General features: G+C 47.2%; 2 long non-coding RNA genes across 2 annotated transcripts; both read left to right on the plus strand.

Annotated features, from left to right (window-relative positions):
- The first annotated feature begins 1,580 nt into the window (after nucleotides 1-1,580).
- Nucleotides 1,581-3,630, plus strand: LOC311431718. Its single transcript, XR_014689602.1, has 3 exons — nucleotides 1,581-2,028; nucleotides 2,299-2,352; nucleotides 2,453-3,630. It is a non-coding gene; the product is annotated as an uncharacterized lncRNA (long non-coding RNA).
- A 1,260-nt stretch (nucleotides 3,631-4,890) lies between these two features.
- Nucleotides 4,891-6,045, plus strand: LOC311431714. Its single transcript, XR_014689598.1, has 3 exons — nucleotides 4,891-4,984; nucleotides 5,094-5,229; nucleotides 5,943-6,045. It is a non-coding gene; the product is annotated as an uncharacterized lncRNA (long non-coding RNA).
- Nucleotides 6,046-14,867: the final 8,822 nt, after the last annotated feature.

The following is a 14,867-nucleotide window of genomic DNA, read 5'->3' on the forward strand; positions in this document are numbered from 1 at the left end:
TTGAGTCCAACCTCTGACCTAACACTAACGTTTGAGCTAATTCCCGTGGAAAATATTTCATTTACTTTCTTGGTTGTATTGTCCTTTCTATGTTCAAAGCTGAGGCATAAATACGGTAAATTTTGCTTCTAGAAACACCCCAGTTCTTTTGTCTGCACTCTGCATGCTGTAAACTAGGGATAGGCACAAAAAAAAACAAATAAATAAATAAATAAAAGAACACAGCTGCTGCTGCTCCTGCTCTCTTTCTTGTGGTTTGCCCCCTCCTCTTTCCCAGGTGATTGGGTTTGGGTGCTGGGCGGGGCCAAATGGTATAGGAGCCCCAGGCACGGCATCAGAGAGCTCCTTCTGCCTGGGCTGCTCTTTGGGGTCAGTGCTTTGTTGATGCTTCTGTTAGCTACATGCAGGGTTCTTTTGGTGGGTCAGGGTCTGGTACGATCTTTTAGAGGAAACCGATCTAGTAGTATGTGCATTTATTGCTTGAAGCTCTTTGGAGGTGATTAATTGTTATAGCACATTTATGGATAGGATGTCAATGTTATTTTGTGCGTTTGCTTTGTTGTTCTAGGTCCCTCGTGATTTTTGCAGGGTTACAGGGCAGATGCCACCAGATCTACCCCTTTTGTTGTTTTTGTTTTGTTTGATTTTTTTTTCTTCTTGATTTTTCTTTTTCTTTTTTGGAAGGGGGTTTGGGATTTGAGCATCTCAATTTTGCGGGTTTGGGATTTGAGCGTCTTAATTTATTGGGTTAGGGGTTTTAGGCATAGGACTTCAGGGGTTTAGTGTGGTAAATAGTTTGGGTTAGGTCCGTAGGGGTTTCGAGGATGTTTAGGGATAGGGCTTGAGGCTTTTTTGTGTAAGGGCGGGAAGGGCTAGGGTTACAGTGAGTGCTGTTAAATGTAGTTCTCGAAAACTCGGCCTCTGATTGGCCGTGCTGGCTGTCCAGGGAATTCTGGTAGGTGTAGTTTTCCGGCACCAGGCTTCCGGTAGGCCGTGTTGACTGCCCGGAGCATGCCGGGAGATGTAGTTCTGGGACTCCGAACTTCCGGGAGGCCATGTTGGGTGCCCGGAGCATGCCGGGCAATGTAGTTCTGGGCCTCCGGACCTCCGGGAGGCCATGTTGAGCGCCCAGAGCATGCCTGGAAATGAAGTTCTCGGGAACCAGGGTTGGGCTTAGGGACTAGGGCTGGGGCTAGGGTTAGAGTTTAGGGTGAGGGTTGGGGTTAGGGTTAGGGCTAGTGAATGCTGGTTCTCTGTGTTTGCAGATGACGGTGAGCGTGTTTAAACTAATTCCAGTTGAAGAAGTTTCAGTTACTTGCTTGGTGCCGTTATCAGTTCAACATTAAAAGCTGCAGCAAAAGCAAAAGGGGATTTTTGCTTCTAGAAACACCACAGGTCTCTTGTCTGCTCTCTGAATGTTTTTGAGATAAAACAGATTTTAAAAAACAAAGGAAAGGAAAGGAAAGGAAAACAAAACAAAACACAGCTGCTCCTTTTGCTCTCTTCCTACTTTCATGTGCTTTGCCCCTCCCCTTTCCCAGGTGATTGGGTTTGGGTGCTGGGCGGGGCTAAATGCTATATGAGCCCCAGGCATGCCATCAGAGAGCTCCTTCTGCCTGGGCTGCTCTTTTGGGGACAGTGCTTTGTTTTTCCTTCTGTCCGTTGCAGGGTTGTTTAGGCAGGCTGGAGTCTATGGATTTCTGGATTTTAAGTGCTTGGAATTCACTTAGTAGAGGGATGTTTAGTAGGGGCTGCTGGCTCAGTTTGGGGCGCGGTTGTCACTGCAGTTATTTTCCTACAGCCAATAGAGTAAAATTCCAGTTTGCCTTTTAGAGGTGCTATAAGTGGGTAAAGAGAACAGATGGAAGCGTGTGCCACGTGGGGTAGGCAAGCGGCTGAGGTACAGGAGGGGATGAGAGCATGTGATTTTTTTTCTGGGGATGAAATGGACTCAATTTTGTTGGTGTATAATCTGTTCTGCTCCTAGATTTTTCTTTCAATGTGAAGAAAAGTTTGAGCTAATTCCAGGTAAGAAAGTTCCAGTTACTTGCTGGGTCGTATTGTCCTTTTAATATTCAAAGCTACAGCAAAAGCGTGGGGATTGTTGCTTCTAGAAACACCCCAGTTTTCTTGTCTGCACTCTGCATGCCGTTGAGCTAAAGCAGACTAAAAAATAAATAAATACAGGAAACACACACACAAAAACCAACAATAACAAAAACAACAACAACAAAAAAAACACACCATTGGGTGATGTGTTGTGAACGCAACGATCATTTAATCCCTTTGTTTTCCCAGGTGGTGTGGATGATACTGGTTGCACTGTTGGAGCTTGGATTTGGAGAGGAACAGGTGAGCATAGTTGTATGTTGCATCAGCAGTAGTCAGTGTTGTGGAGAAGGTGGGCATCATGACCGGCATGCTAGTGAATGCTGGTACTCTGTTTTTGCAGCTGATGATGAGCCTGGCAATTGACTAAGATGACGACCAGTGCCTGTGTATTTCTTGAGGCGGAGGGAATTTACCATGCAGCAACCTGAGAGCTAAGTTGGGGGGCACCTGGTATTTGCATATCTGGGGTGGCTAATGGGAGCTGGGAGCCAGAGCAGCGTGGAGCCAGCTGGCTGAAAATACTTGGTGCCGCTGCGAGGGTGGTTCAGGCTGGGTCACGTTCAGGCTGCTTGTGGTTGGGTCACCAGGCTAATAGAAGCAGCGGGATTATTTTGTAGCGTGAGTGCGTGCGCCAGGCAGGACAGTTTCCTTCTGTTCGTCTGTCCTGTAGTGTTGCTTCTGCAATGTCTGTTCTGTGCTTCTCGGGTCTTGATATCCTTCTAGCTTTTTACACTGGACAGACCAGACAGGCGACTTGGTAGCGGTGCTGAAGGGCCTCAGTGCTTGTTTTGTCATCGTGGCTCTGATCCGAGCACTTCTTGTCTTTCAGTCGCTGCTTGAAGTGCAGTTCTGTTTCAGGTCTCGTGCATCATATTCGGTTTGAGATCGCATCTGTTTCCATCCTCGCTCTTGTGGAAGTCATCTGGGCCGCATCAGGAGCTCTTGCTTGGGAATTGATTTCCTAAGCGTCGTCTTATGTGATTAAGGAGGTATTGGGGAGGCAAGGACAGTCCCCAGACAAGGACTGTATATCTCGAAACAAGACACCGGAACTCACGATAAGGAAGCGGCAGACGGACAGAGAAACAAATGTAAGGACTATAAATCTCAAAACTGGACGTTGGAATTCATTATAAAGACACAACAAAGGGAAGAATTAGCAACAGCCAGCTCTTGCGATTAAGAAACATGCCAACTCAGCGGATTCCTGACCAAAGGTGAAAAGTACAATGTGAGGAAGACTCGGGGTCTTCCTCCCAAAGACCCCTGCCCACGTCCCAAAGGCCCCTGCCCACAGTTCTTGGGAGGCTCTACTCAGGCGCAAGGTGCCAAAAGGCTAATTAGCATGAGAAGCGAGGGAAGGCGGGGGTAGGCAATGAATATGTATAGACGCCGGTAGAATATTGATAGATTGATTGTATAAATTCAAGACTGCTTTCTGCTTTGGGTATGCACGATAGGTGGAGAGATCCCCCCGTGCATCCAGCGCTGCAATAAAGAATATACCGCTTAAAGGAATTTCGGCTTCGATCTTTGAATCATATGGGTTTTTCAGTCCCCATCCTTCTGGTCTCTTGTCTTGAAGGAAGGCTTTTTAGGCCTCCATCACCCCAGTTCTGGCAGTGTCTTCCAGTCGCGTGTCGTGACATTTGAGTCTCTCCTTGGGTCTGGTGCAGAGCACCTGTTGTGACTTGCTGTTGCCATAGGGCTTCCCTCCGGGGGTCACTTTTTCTTGCGCCTTGTGTTGTGTGTTTTGTTTGTAGTGTTTGTGGCGTGGCTGTGTGTGTATGTGTTTGGTCTGGAGCTGTCCTGCCTGGCAGTTAGTGATGACAGCTAACGTGGCAGTGCATGGGTGTGCTAATACATTGTCCGGACTGTGTTGGCGAAGACATCTGGTCTGCCTCTGGGCACGTACTGAAGGGCAGCAGGCACAGTCATCTCTGTGGTGTTTGTCAGATGTGCGTGTGGGGGGGAAGAGTTGAGCTGCTTGTGAGCAGCTGCTCGCATAGTGCTTGAACGGTGTGCTTGAGGAGGAGGTCTGTGGAATCTTGAAAGCTTACAGATAAGGGGTTTTTGAAACTTTTATTTTTATTTCTCTCCTGTCCCCAGTAGAGCGTAAACCTTTGGAGGAACCTGTCACAGGAAAGAGCTCCTTCCGGAACTGTTCAGCGCTCCGTAGGCAGCTCGGTGACTGGCTTGGTCTACTTCTGAGGTGTGCTGAGGTATGGGGGCTGCTGTTTTGAAATGATAATATTGTAAGCGGGGTCCCTTTGTGTTGTTGAGGGATGGGTGCTAATGCTGGCAGCTGAATGATTATCTTGTGACCGTTTTCATTTGTTAAAGCTGAAACACAGTGTACAACGCGGGACTTGACCGGAGCTGCTTTTGGCAAGGTGAGCGATGAACAGATGTAGCAGGTACTTTAGGGGTGCAGTTGTCACTGCAGTTACTTAACTGCACAAAGTACAGTAAAAATCCTGTTGATATTTCAGGGGTGTTGTAGCTGGCCTAAGAGAGCAGATGGAAGCATCTGCCTCGAGGGCAGGTGAGGGAGCAGAGGTTAGGGAGCAGATGAGAGTAACTGTCCCAGCTGTGCTGTGGCTTTGGATGCTGCTTCAGCCTATGCTTTTCTTTTTGTTTCACAGGTGTGTCGCACAGGCTCAGAGGGGCCAAGCTGCACTCTGAAGAGCAGCACGGGAAGGGCGGGCTGTTTGTGAGCTGGATTGGAGCAGAACTGCCAAGTAGCACGAGGTGACTGCGAAGGGTCTTGCTTTGCAGGTGCCATGGCAGGCTCTCCACAGAAGCGGTTGAGGATTTGAGAGGAGGTTGCAGATCATCGAGGAGCGACACGTGCAGGGACGGCTTGAAAACGGTATGGCTGCTTTCTCTTCTGTTTATCAGGTGTCCCAGGCGACGTGGGCTGTGATGTTAGCCTTTAGGATCGGAACAAAGCAGGTGCTGATGGCGGTCTTCTTCGGTAGGCAAAGAGGTGCCCGAAGCCCCCTCCTGTGCAGCCTGAGCACGCCTCGCTGAGGATGAAGCTTGCTTTCCAGCAGTTCTGGAAACTGTGTTGAGGCTGAAATGCTGCGTCTGTGTTCGGGTTGGGGTTGCACCTTGGTGAGTGTAGGGATGGGTTTTAAGTGGGTGCAGCGGAGGGCCCGGCCCCAGTGTCCTGTAGTGTGTTTTGACCCATCAGCATAGCCTTTTGGTTCTCAGATAGCCTGCTGAAGGAAGTGATTTTTGCTGCGAGTGGAACGGAATTGATTTTGTTGGCGTATAATCTGTTCTGCTCCTAGATTTTTCTTTCTGCGTAAATAAAAGTTTGAGCTAATTCGAGCTGAAAAAGCTTCAGTTACTTGCTTGGTTGTGTTGTCCTTTCAATATTCAAAGCTGCAGCGAAAGCATGGGGATTGTTGCTTCTAGAAACACCCCAGTTCTCCTGTCTGCCCTCTGCATGCTGTTGAGCTAAGCCTTATAAATAAGTAAATAAACCACAGCTGCTGCTCCTCCTCTTTCTACTTTCATGTGCTTTGCCCCTCCCCTTTCCCAGGTGATTGGGTTTGGGTGCTGGGTGGGACCAAAAGGTATATGAGCCCCAAGTATGCCGTCAGAGAGCTCCTTCTGCCTGGGCTGCTCTTTGGGGGTAAGTGCTTTGTTTTTCCTTCAGTCAGTTGCCGGGTTCTCTAGGCAGGCTGGAGTCTATGGATTTCTGGAATTCTAAGGGCTTGGAATTCACTTCATAGAGGGATATGTAGCAGAGGTTGCTGGCTCACTTTTTTTTTGGGATGGTGGGATACGCTCCTGTGTTTGATCTGTATTTTAATCTCTAGATGAATCAACCCACTTGTGTAACTCTCCAGAGGACTAAAACCAGCTTGATGACATGCTACAAGAGGCTTGACCGTGTTGGTGCAGTATTACCAAGAGACTGAGCGGGGTCACCTTTTTCATCTGCAAAGGGTATGTCTGCCATTACCCCTGCCGGGGCTGCTATGCATTCATGGCCTTGTGGCATTTGTGGACTTCAGTTTGTTTGTTTGTTTGTTTGTTTGTTTTATTTGTCTGGCTCTGGTCTCTGTGTTTGAGTCCTCTGCATGTGCCGCACTGTTTGCGTATCCATTGTGGATGTGACCTTCTCTCTTTGTTTCTTGTAGCTCAGGGCGTAGGCACGGAAGCTTGAACGAAGCATGAGGGTGAGTGGACAGCAGTGGGGGCCCCGAGTTGCTCGGTGGACTGTGTGAGTCTGCTTCAGCTGTCGGGCCGGCTTTGCAAGTGCCTTGCGACAGCAGAGTACGTCTCCTGCCACGTTTCTGACACGTGCCAGACGTCAGCGGTTCCAGGGTTCCAGTTCCTGAAATGCTGGAGATGCTCGGAGCACGAGAGGAGCTGGGGCGGCTTCGGGGGGCTGGGGGAGAGGGGACAGGGGAGAGGGGGGCGGCTGCGGCGGCGGGGGGGGGCAGAGAGGGCAGCAGGAGGAGGTGCCGTTGCGTGCGCGTGGCCGACGCCCCTCTGGATTGGCTGGAGTGCTCCGTCCCGAGGCATGCTGGGAGCTGTAGTTCTGCGCTGCCGGGCGGCCACGTGGGCTCCGGGCTGCGCGGCCGGGCCGGGGCCGGGCCGGGGCCGGGCCGTGCGCGCCGGGAGGCGCAGGTTGCCGCTGGCGGCGAGCGCGGTTGCCGGCGGTGAGGCGAGCGAGAGCCTCCGGGGGTGCCTCCTCGGAGCGTCGGGCCGGGAGGGGCGGGGGGTGTTGAGGCCGGGCGCGGGTCCTCGCTGCGCTTGATCGTTGGGCTGCGCCGCGCCGCGCCTCGGAGGCTTTCCTCTCCCTGCGTCCTGACAGCCGGCTCTCTCCTTGTGCTGCGGTTCACCGGGGCAGAAGCAGCTCCCCGCCGCTAGGACCCCTGCGGGGTTTGTTGCCGAGCGAAGGTGGCGCACCGGGTAAAGCGAGGAAAGCCGCAGCTGGCGTGCTGCGGTCGCAGGGTTCTCAGGAGAGAGAGCAGCCCGTCCGTCCCGACTGCCCAGGTAAGTCGCAGCGACCTCGGGGTGGAATCAAGGCGTGCTCGTAAGCTTCCTGCAGCCCCGGCTCCAAGGCTTCATTGAATTTGCGGAAGCGCGAGCTGCTCGGCGCTGGGAAGCGCAAAGGGAAGGAAGGCACGTAGTGCCTGCCGAGTCGTAGTAGCCTCTTAGACCTAGAATGAACTGGCCTGTCAGGCTCTGTCTGTTGCTCAGTCTTTGGTACGAGAGGCTAAACTTTGTCCCGCCTCAGCTTTCGGAGTTGTCCTAGGAATAGACCGGTGCTTGCGGGGCTTTCCAGGACGCTGGTTGCGGTCAGTGAGGACAGACGTGAGAGGCAATTTCTGTCTGTCTGTCTGTCTGTCTCTTGGTTATGTCCCAAGAGTTTTGCTTGAACTGTGTGCAATAAAGGAGGCCTTGGGCCTGTACTGAGCAGCGAGAGAGAGCAAAACTCTGCGTAAGCACTGGCCGTGGCAACGTTGCTTGGGAGTTGAGCGGCTGGGGGTCTTTCCAGAGGTGGGGGGTCTTCCCAGCGGAACTCGGTACGCAGGCAGAAACGTGACCTTCGAGGTCTTTGTTTGTCTTGCGCTGCAGCTGTGGTATTTGCCCCATAACTGTATGGAGTTGCTGAATTCTAGAGGGGATGATGATAGAGACGTCCCTGGTTCAGCCTTTTTTTGCCGCAGTCCTTGCAGAAGTTGTGGAAAAATGAGTAGTATCCTTCTCTTTAAGTTCACCTTTTAAAGAGTTCTTCCTGCAGACTCCTGTCTCCGTGGTTTAGGTACGTGATTTGTGTGAAACAGAGCCAGGCTTTCCTGTTAACGAGTGCCCTGATTGAAATTCCCTGTTGTTGGAGAACAAGAACCATCAGTGGTGCTTGGCAGTTTAAAACCTCTTGGCTTACGCAAAGGCTAACTTGCCAAAGCGAATGGGAAGTAGCCTAAAGTTCAGTAAATGCGCTGAATAGAAAAGGCCGTCTTCTTGACGGGAAAAGAGCTTTGCAGAACGTGAGCTTTGTTTCCCGTAGGGCTCCCTGCTTGCCCACCTGTTCAGCGATTACTGCAGGCTTTGACTGGTCCCCTCAGGCCCAATATCGCACACGTGCTGTGCTGCAGACGGTGCCTTAGCTTCCTTGCCGTCTCGTGCTGCGTTACTTGTACCTGCGGAAAACTTACTTCAGTGTCACAGAAACCCCGTGGGAAGCGTTCCCGACTCACGCCGGTAGGACCATCCCGTCGCGGCTGGTAAAATCCAGGAGCAGGACGATGCTTGGAAGAACGTCACCTATGGAGGAGAAGACAACAGTCTCCTTCCTGTTAGGCAACAGGTTTCCAAGACTGGTTTCCCCACCCCCCTGTGCGTTTTGAAGGAGGCAGTCCCTAAGCTGATGCAATCCAACTATCCAACTGCATCTAAGATGCTGGTTGTTACTTCCATAAGCTATAAAGGAACTTAATGTGTTCTGTGTTTTTAGGTCGAGGCTCGTGTGCGTGAGTTTGGCTTGTCGCGATGGCCGGTGTAGATGATCGCTCACGTGCCCCAAAGCTCCTTGTGCTGATGCTGGATCTGCCCCACGGTAAAGGACCGCATGCTGTGTGTTCAGCTTTTCTTCCTTACCGTGTCGTCCGTATGTATGTATGTATTTACTTCTCTGAAGGAAAGGGTGGATTTTTCGTGGGTCCCTCTGTGCGCGTCTCGAACCAGGCTGCAGTAAATACGCGTAAGCGAGTAGGCTGCTGCAGCGCGTCCTGGACAGTATCAGGGTGCTACTCTGCTAGCAGTGGAGAGCTGGGTGAAGGTGCCCAGGGTAAGGGCTTGTTCTGCCTCAAGTTGAACAGAAAGTTTCAGGAGTTGAGCATCCCAGGGGATGTTTGTAGGACTGCTGTTAGACGATAAAGGTTCGGATGGCTGTCGACGAAGGGGATTTTGTTGGTTCTTTTTCGATAGCTGTTCCTGCCAAAGATCGCGTCGGTCACAAAAGGTAGTAGTAACCTTGCGGTTTCTATGTTCTGTAGCGTTTGTACTAAAATACACTGGCAGATGAATAAATGAGCAGGTACAAATACACGTGACTCTGTAGCTGAGACTAAATAACGTGCAGTTTCTTCTGTGTTTTATCTTTCAAAGCACATTGTTGCTGAGCGCCTGAGCTTTTTGCTCGCATTACCGAGGAAAGGAATGGCAGTGCTTCTTCCCCCCTCATCTCTCTTTTTTTTTTTTTTTTTTTTTTTCCCCCCCCTCTCTTCTTCCTCGATGACAGGGTACTCAATGTTTTCCTCGGATGTCCACGTGAAAAACGAAATAAATAAATAAATGCTGATGGTGAAGACACTGACAGAATTGGGTGACATTTTCAAGGTAGAGGAGGGGCGAAGAATGTGGAAATTCCTGGTACATTAGTGGTGCTCTGTTAACAAAACTGACGTATACGCCACTTGCTGTTCCTAGTTTTTTGGTTTGGTTTTCCTTTCAGTAGTCTCCCCGAAGGCTTTTGCGGACACACGGTGTATCTTTTCTGTTCTTCCAGTATTCGTTTGTCAGGAAAGACGACCATGCAATCCGAGGGCTGTGGACAACCATCTACCAGGTGGTTGTTGCAGCCTCCATCGGTCATGTTATTTGTGCTTTTAGCTCGCCCTCTCCTATATCTTGAGTTGAATTTCTTTTTTTTTTTTTTTTTTTTGGCAACGCTATGTTTGCAGTGATAGCATTGCTGCCGAGGTATTTTTGACTAAAAATGATCTTAACTGTAGTAGTGAATTCACAGAGTGTGGCTTTGTGTAACGACTCCCGCGATCACAACTTTTTTTTTTTTTTTTTTTCCTTTGTCACAGATAGGAGGAAAGCTCTTTCCGGAGAGATGGAAAGAAAGTTGTTTCAGAATACGTTCAGAATGTCTGAAGTTGTTTTGGAATTTTTTTTTGTTTTGTTTTTTTTTAGTAGTTAACGGTAGTACAGCCCACAGAGCAATTTCTTTGTGCGTGAGAACTCGCGGGTTAACTGAAAGTTACTTGTTTTATTATAAAACTAGGATTTGAAGCCACGGGCATTCAGAAATGCATATGATATGTCTTGTCACAATCTTCTAGATCAGCTAACCGGAATGAGAACCAATCTTCTGAAAACACACAGGGATATCGTGGGGCAGGATGAAGGTAAATGGACACAATTATTTATTAATATTCTGGTACAGCTATTTAATTCACCTAAGTAGTGTTTCTGTCCTCGGTGTGGGAGAGGAAGTAGACTTTGCATCGTTTCTTGGGTCAGTCGTCCTTCCCTAGATTCCGAAGGAAAAGAATGAAATTTCTGCCTTCTGTCACAAAACATGTTGTGCGTGCTTGGAATTTGAAAATTCAGTTTCATGGGTGAGCTTTCCTGTGCAACAGGATGCAGTAGATGTTCTTATAGTGATGGTGAAAGGAAAGAGGGGCTTTATTTGCCTTTTGCTTTTCCTTTGTTTTGTAGAGGGAGGAAATAGTGATTTCTAGATCTTAAATGCTAACACTGGAAATGGAAGCATGCGAGGCTTGTATTTCCTTAGTCTTAAGGTAGACTAAATTTAGATACCTTGTTCTGCTGCAGACTGCCTTCACGGCGTTCCTGTTGCTCAAAGGGGAAATCATCAGGAGTAGTTGAAAATGATGCCTTCACCCCTTCGGGAGATTGATCCAGATCAACCAAAAAGGCTTCTTCATACACTTGGCAGTCTGTTCAAACAGGATGAGAAGGTAGGAGAAGTCTTGCTATCTGCTGTATCATTATTTGAAAAGTAACTGAATTGTAACACGGAGGCAAATACTCTGGTAGTGAATTGACGAAGCAATTGTTTTTTACTTATATTAAAAAAAAAAAAAAAAAGTCTTTTCAGGGTACGATGATAGATGAAGCAGATAAATTTGTTGCTGGGCCTCAGAATAAGATCAAGCGTCCTGGAGAGCCCAATACTCCAGCATCACTAAAGAGAGAAGGCGTAGCACGTCGCCGCTATTGCGACGGCCACAGTCACTGTTGTGACAAACCATGTTGGTGGGAAAGGGCCACCCTGTGCTGCTGGATCTCCGTCACCATATCTGAACCTCAAAGGCATGCCAACAAATAAAGGTGTGTTGGAGTTGTTGTAGTACAGGAACTTGTGTGGTCATAAATGGACATAGTGTGCAGGAAAAAAAAAAAAAAGGTCTCCGTGCTTTCCGTGTTAATTCAAAAGGACACGTAAGTTTTAGAGTTAATTGGGACTGAATTTCTTTGGTCGGCTTAGACAAACAGGCTGTTGCTATAGGTAACGAAGTCCTGAATGAGCAATAATTTGGAACTGTTTCTAAAAAGTGCTGAAACCTTTCACCACGATGGTTTGGCGGTAGCAAGGATTTCATTTCAGCTTTTAATTCTCATTTGTGTATTCTATAGTGGGGAAGGGAGAAGTGGGGAAGGAAAGTGTGTAAAAAAAAAAAAAAAAAAAAAATTTAAATTTCTCACAAATAGTAATTTACCCACCTGTTGCAGCAGAGTCGAAAGAAAAATTTGCTGGAACTGGGGGAAGGAGGGGAAACTTTAGTTTGCTTTAGTCACTGAAATGGGAATACAGCAAATAACTTCACGACAGTCATATGAGACGGTAGCAGCCCAAAAGGAGGTATTCCTGTGGTTGCGTCAAAGGGTGAATAAAACTACTGAAGTGATCTGACAGTGCTGAGTAACTCTCTCCACAGTACTTTCAACAAGAAGGGATGCAGAATAATGTCCTTCTGTGTTTTTTGATCCTGCAGTTATATGCACTACTAAGCTCCTTCTTAATTTTCAGACACTGGTATCAGTACTGTCCAAGATGGTAATGGAGAGAAGAAAGCAGAAAACTGTCAGTTGCTGGAAGAGCAAATTGATGGCTTGTCTGTGCAAATGGCTTCTTCGGTTCCAGCTGTTAAGGGAGAGGATGAAATGTCACCTGGTGACTTAGACTCTCTACATGATGAGTTCAATTGCTTAAATGATGCAAAGATGGCTTGGATCGTAAACCTGGTACCAATGCACTTGTTCGAGGGCCTCTAAATTACAGCGTGGCTGGAGATGACCAAAAACGAGTGATGGAGTCTACTTCTGAATCTGTGCCAAATTGATTTAAAATAACACCTACAATGTTGGAGGGAAGCGATGCTGGTATTAAAATCAGAGTGGTGAAAGAGGTTTGCAAACGTGGAAGAAGTAAGTTCTTTATTAGTGTATTAAAAATAGGCTAGGGGTACAGAAGACTTTTTCTTGAAATGAGGATCTATTTTGAAAATAAAACCTCAGATTTGGAATGATTTTTGATTACTCGTGTACAAGTAGTGGAAGAACAAGAAAGTAAGTACATGTATTCACAGTCCAACTTTATATCCTCACCGTCCTTACTGCAGTACTCTTAAGCAGGCTTAGTCACAGCACCATTCGTGTTTTCATAGTTGCTTCAGAGAAGAAAACACAGAAACCAATGAAAAAATACTGTTGTTTCACATCTAAGGTGTCCGGTTCATTCTTTTGCGCTACTTTTTTTTTTTTTTTTTGTTAAACTTTATACGAGACAATCGTGCTCATGCTCCACATAGATCGGTCATCTTGTAAAGAGTAGTTATCTTAAACCTCTGCTTTCAAAAATGACAGCTCTAGGTTGAAACATGGCTCGGTATCCCTTTGTTTCTATTAACTGCTGATCATGGCAGCGTGTTCGTGGAGATACAAGGCTTCTCTGCTGATTAAACCTAGTCTGCATTTTCCAAGGGCAGGTGTTTCTAGATACTGCTCTTTTAAGAGAAGAAAATTCAGCGTTACATTTGAATATCAGCTAATCGATATCACTTCAAATTATTGGTATGCTGGCTTTTTTTTCTTACGTGCATTACTGTATGCAGAAATGGGAAACTCTAGGCTTTGTTGTTTTTCCTTTGGCTGTTGAGATTTACTGAAAATGCATTTACAAGATCTGTTTCTAATATCTGTTTGGATCTCTTGTTTAAGATCGTGAAAAAAATCTTCTCTCTTCTTGAGGAGGTACGTACAAGGACGGATGGAAACTCAGAAGTATTTCATTGAATTTGCTATAAGGGAAGGAGCAAGGTTTGTATAGATACGAATGATTCGGAGTTAAACGCTAACGTTGTTCATGATAGCAAATCTCAGTCTTTTCCAAAACAAGTGTTTTGTTTTGACATACTTAAATTATTACAGTTTCAGCGGTCAAACTGCCGTTGTATTTTCTGAAGTAAATGGTCGTTACCTAGAGCTGAAGTGTGAAATAGAAAGATACGGGTGGTTATGGAAGAAAGACCCAGAATTTGCGTGGGTTGGGGAAAGATGGCTGTATCAAATTAAATTTGCCATTCTGATGTCAGAAATGAGGGAAGCTCTTCCATGCTGGAAACAGAGAGCCTCCGCTAATACTGTTTGTCGTGGCCAAATAATACTGAGTTATTTAACTGCTGTTTTTGGAAGAAGAAATGAAATTACTTCCCTAGGTTTAAAAATCGTGTCTTAATACAGCACTTAGAGAGAACGCTAGAGGAGCTAGAGTTCAACAGCCTACCCAACAGAGTTAATCAGGTGAACGGTAGATAATAGTGTACCAGCCAGAGGAATACGGACCGGGAATGAGTTTGCTGTGCCGCAGAAGAGTGGAAGAGGACGTAGCTGTTGCCCTCGCCATCCTGGCGGTCAAGTGATCTTACTGTCAGAGTCCGAGAAGAAGCAGCAGAGCTTTAACTTTACGAACCTCTATCGGCAGAAGCTGGGCTGTAACCTTAAGGACGTGCTACGAAAGGTGTGGCTTTTTTCCTGTGGAGGGTGCTCTTTGCTCAACAGGCTGAAAAAAATAACCATTGCTGCCCCTCCTGCAGGTGGTGAGAATTTACTCACTTGAATACTGTCATTAGCCGTTTTACGTGCAATAGGCAGTGGATCGCACTAAAATGGGGCACTGTCAAATGCACACAGTGTCTGCATTGTGGAGAGATCCCATCTGTTGTGTCCCCCCCCCCCCCCCCCCCCCCCCCCCCAATAAAAAACCAACCAACCAACCAAAACTCCCAGAAACACCTGCACTGGTAATACTGCATGTTGCCAGCACAGAGACGAGGGCCTTGTTCCCGAGAACTGCTAGCCATGCCTTTAAACTTGAGATTCAGCATAGATCGAGAGTAAAGAAACTGCTGTTGTGTTAATGAAAGCTAAAGACAGCCCTGTGACTGTTACCACTTGGTGGTTACTAAACAATCTACCTCAGACTCTCTTCTGTTTTTATCTGCAGACATTATGAAAGCGCACCTGAGGCTTCCCAGGTCCCTGACTTCAGTTCTCTTTCATCCCGTGAGGAGGACGGGGATTCTTCAGGTGGCCTTGCCTTGGCACACGCTGTGCTTTGGAAGCACTAAAAAGAAATGCTTTTAAAAGTGTGCATTTATTTTAATGTTCATACAAAAGAGATTGGTTTTGAACAGTGTTGTTACCGGATCACTAATTTGATATTTTAACTGTATGCATTTTTTTGAACATAGGTGTGTGTGTGTGTGTGTGTGTGTATATATATATATATAAAAAAAAAAAAAACGTTTTATTAATTCTCGTTAAGTGCCGATCTGAGGAGTCTGTAATGGGCAGCGCTGAATTCCTCAAATTGTCTGTCACCAACAGACCGCTAATATTTTTTGTGAAACCAGTCTGCATATCCTGAAACCCCACTTCTGGTAATAGCTGCGGAATGTGTTTGTTACTTACCT

The sequence above is a fragment of the Aythya ferina genome, assembly GCF_964211825.1.
Source record: "Aythya ferina genome assembly, chromosome: 2".
Classification (NCBI taxonomy): domain Eukaryota; kingdom Metazoa; phylum Chordata; class Aves; order Anseriformes; family Anatidae; genus Aythya; species Aythya ferina.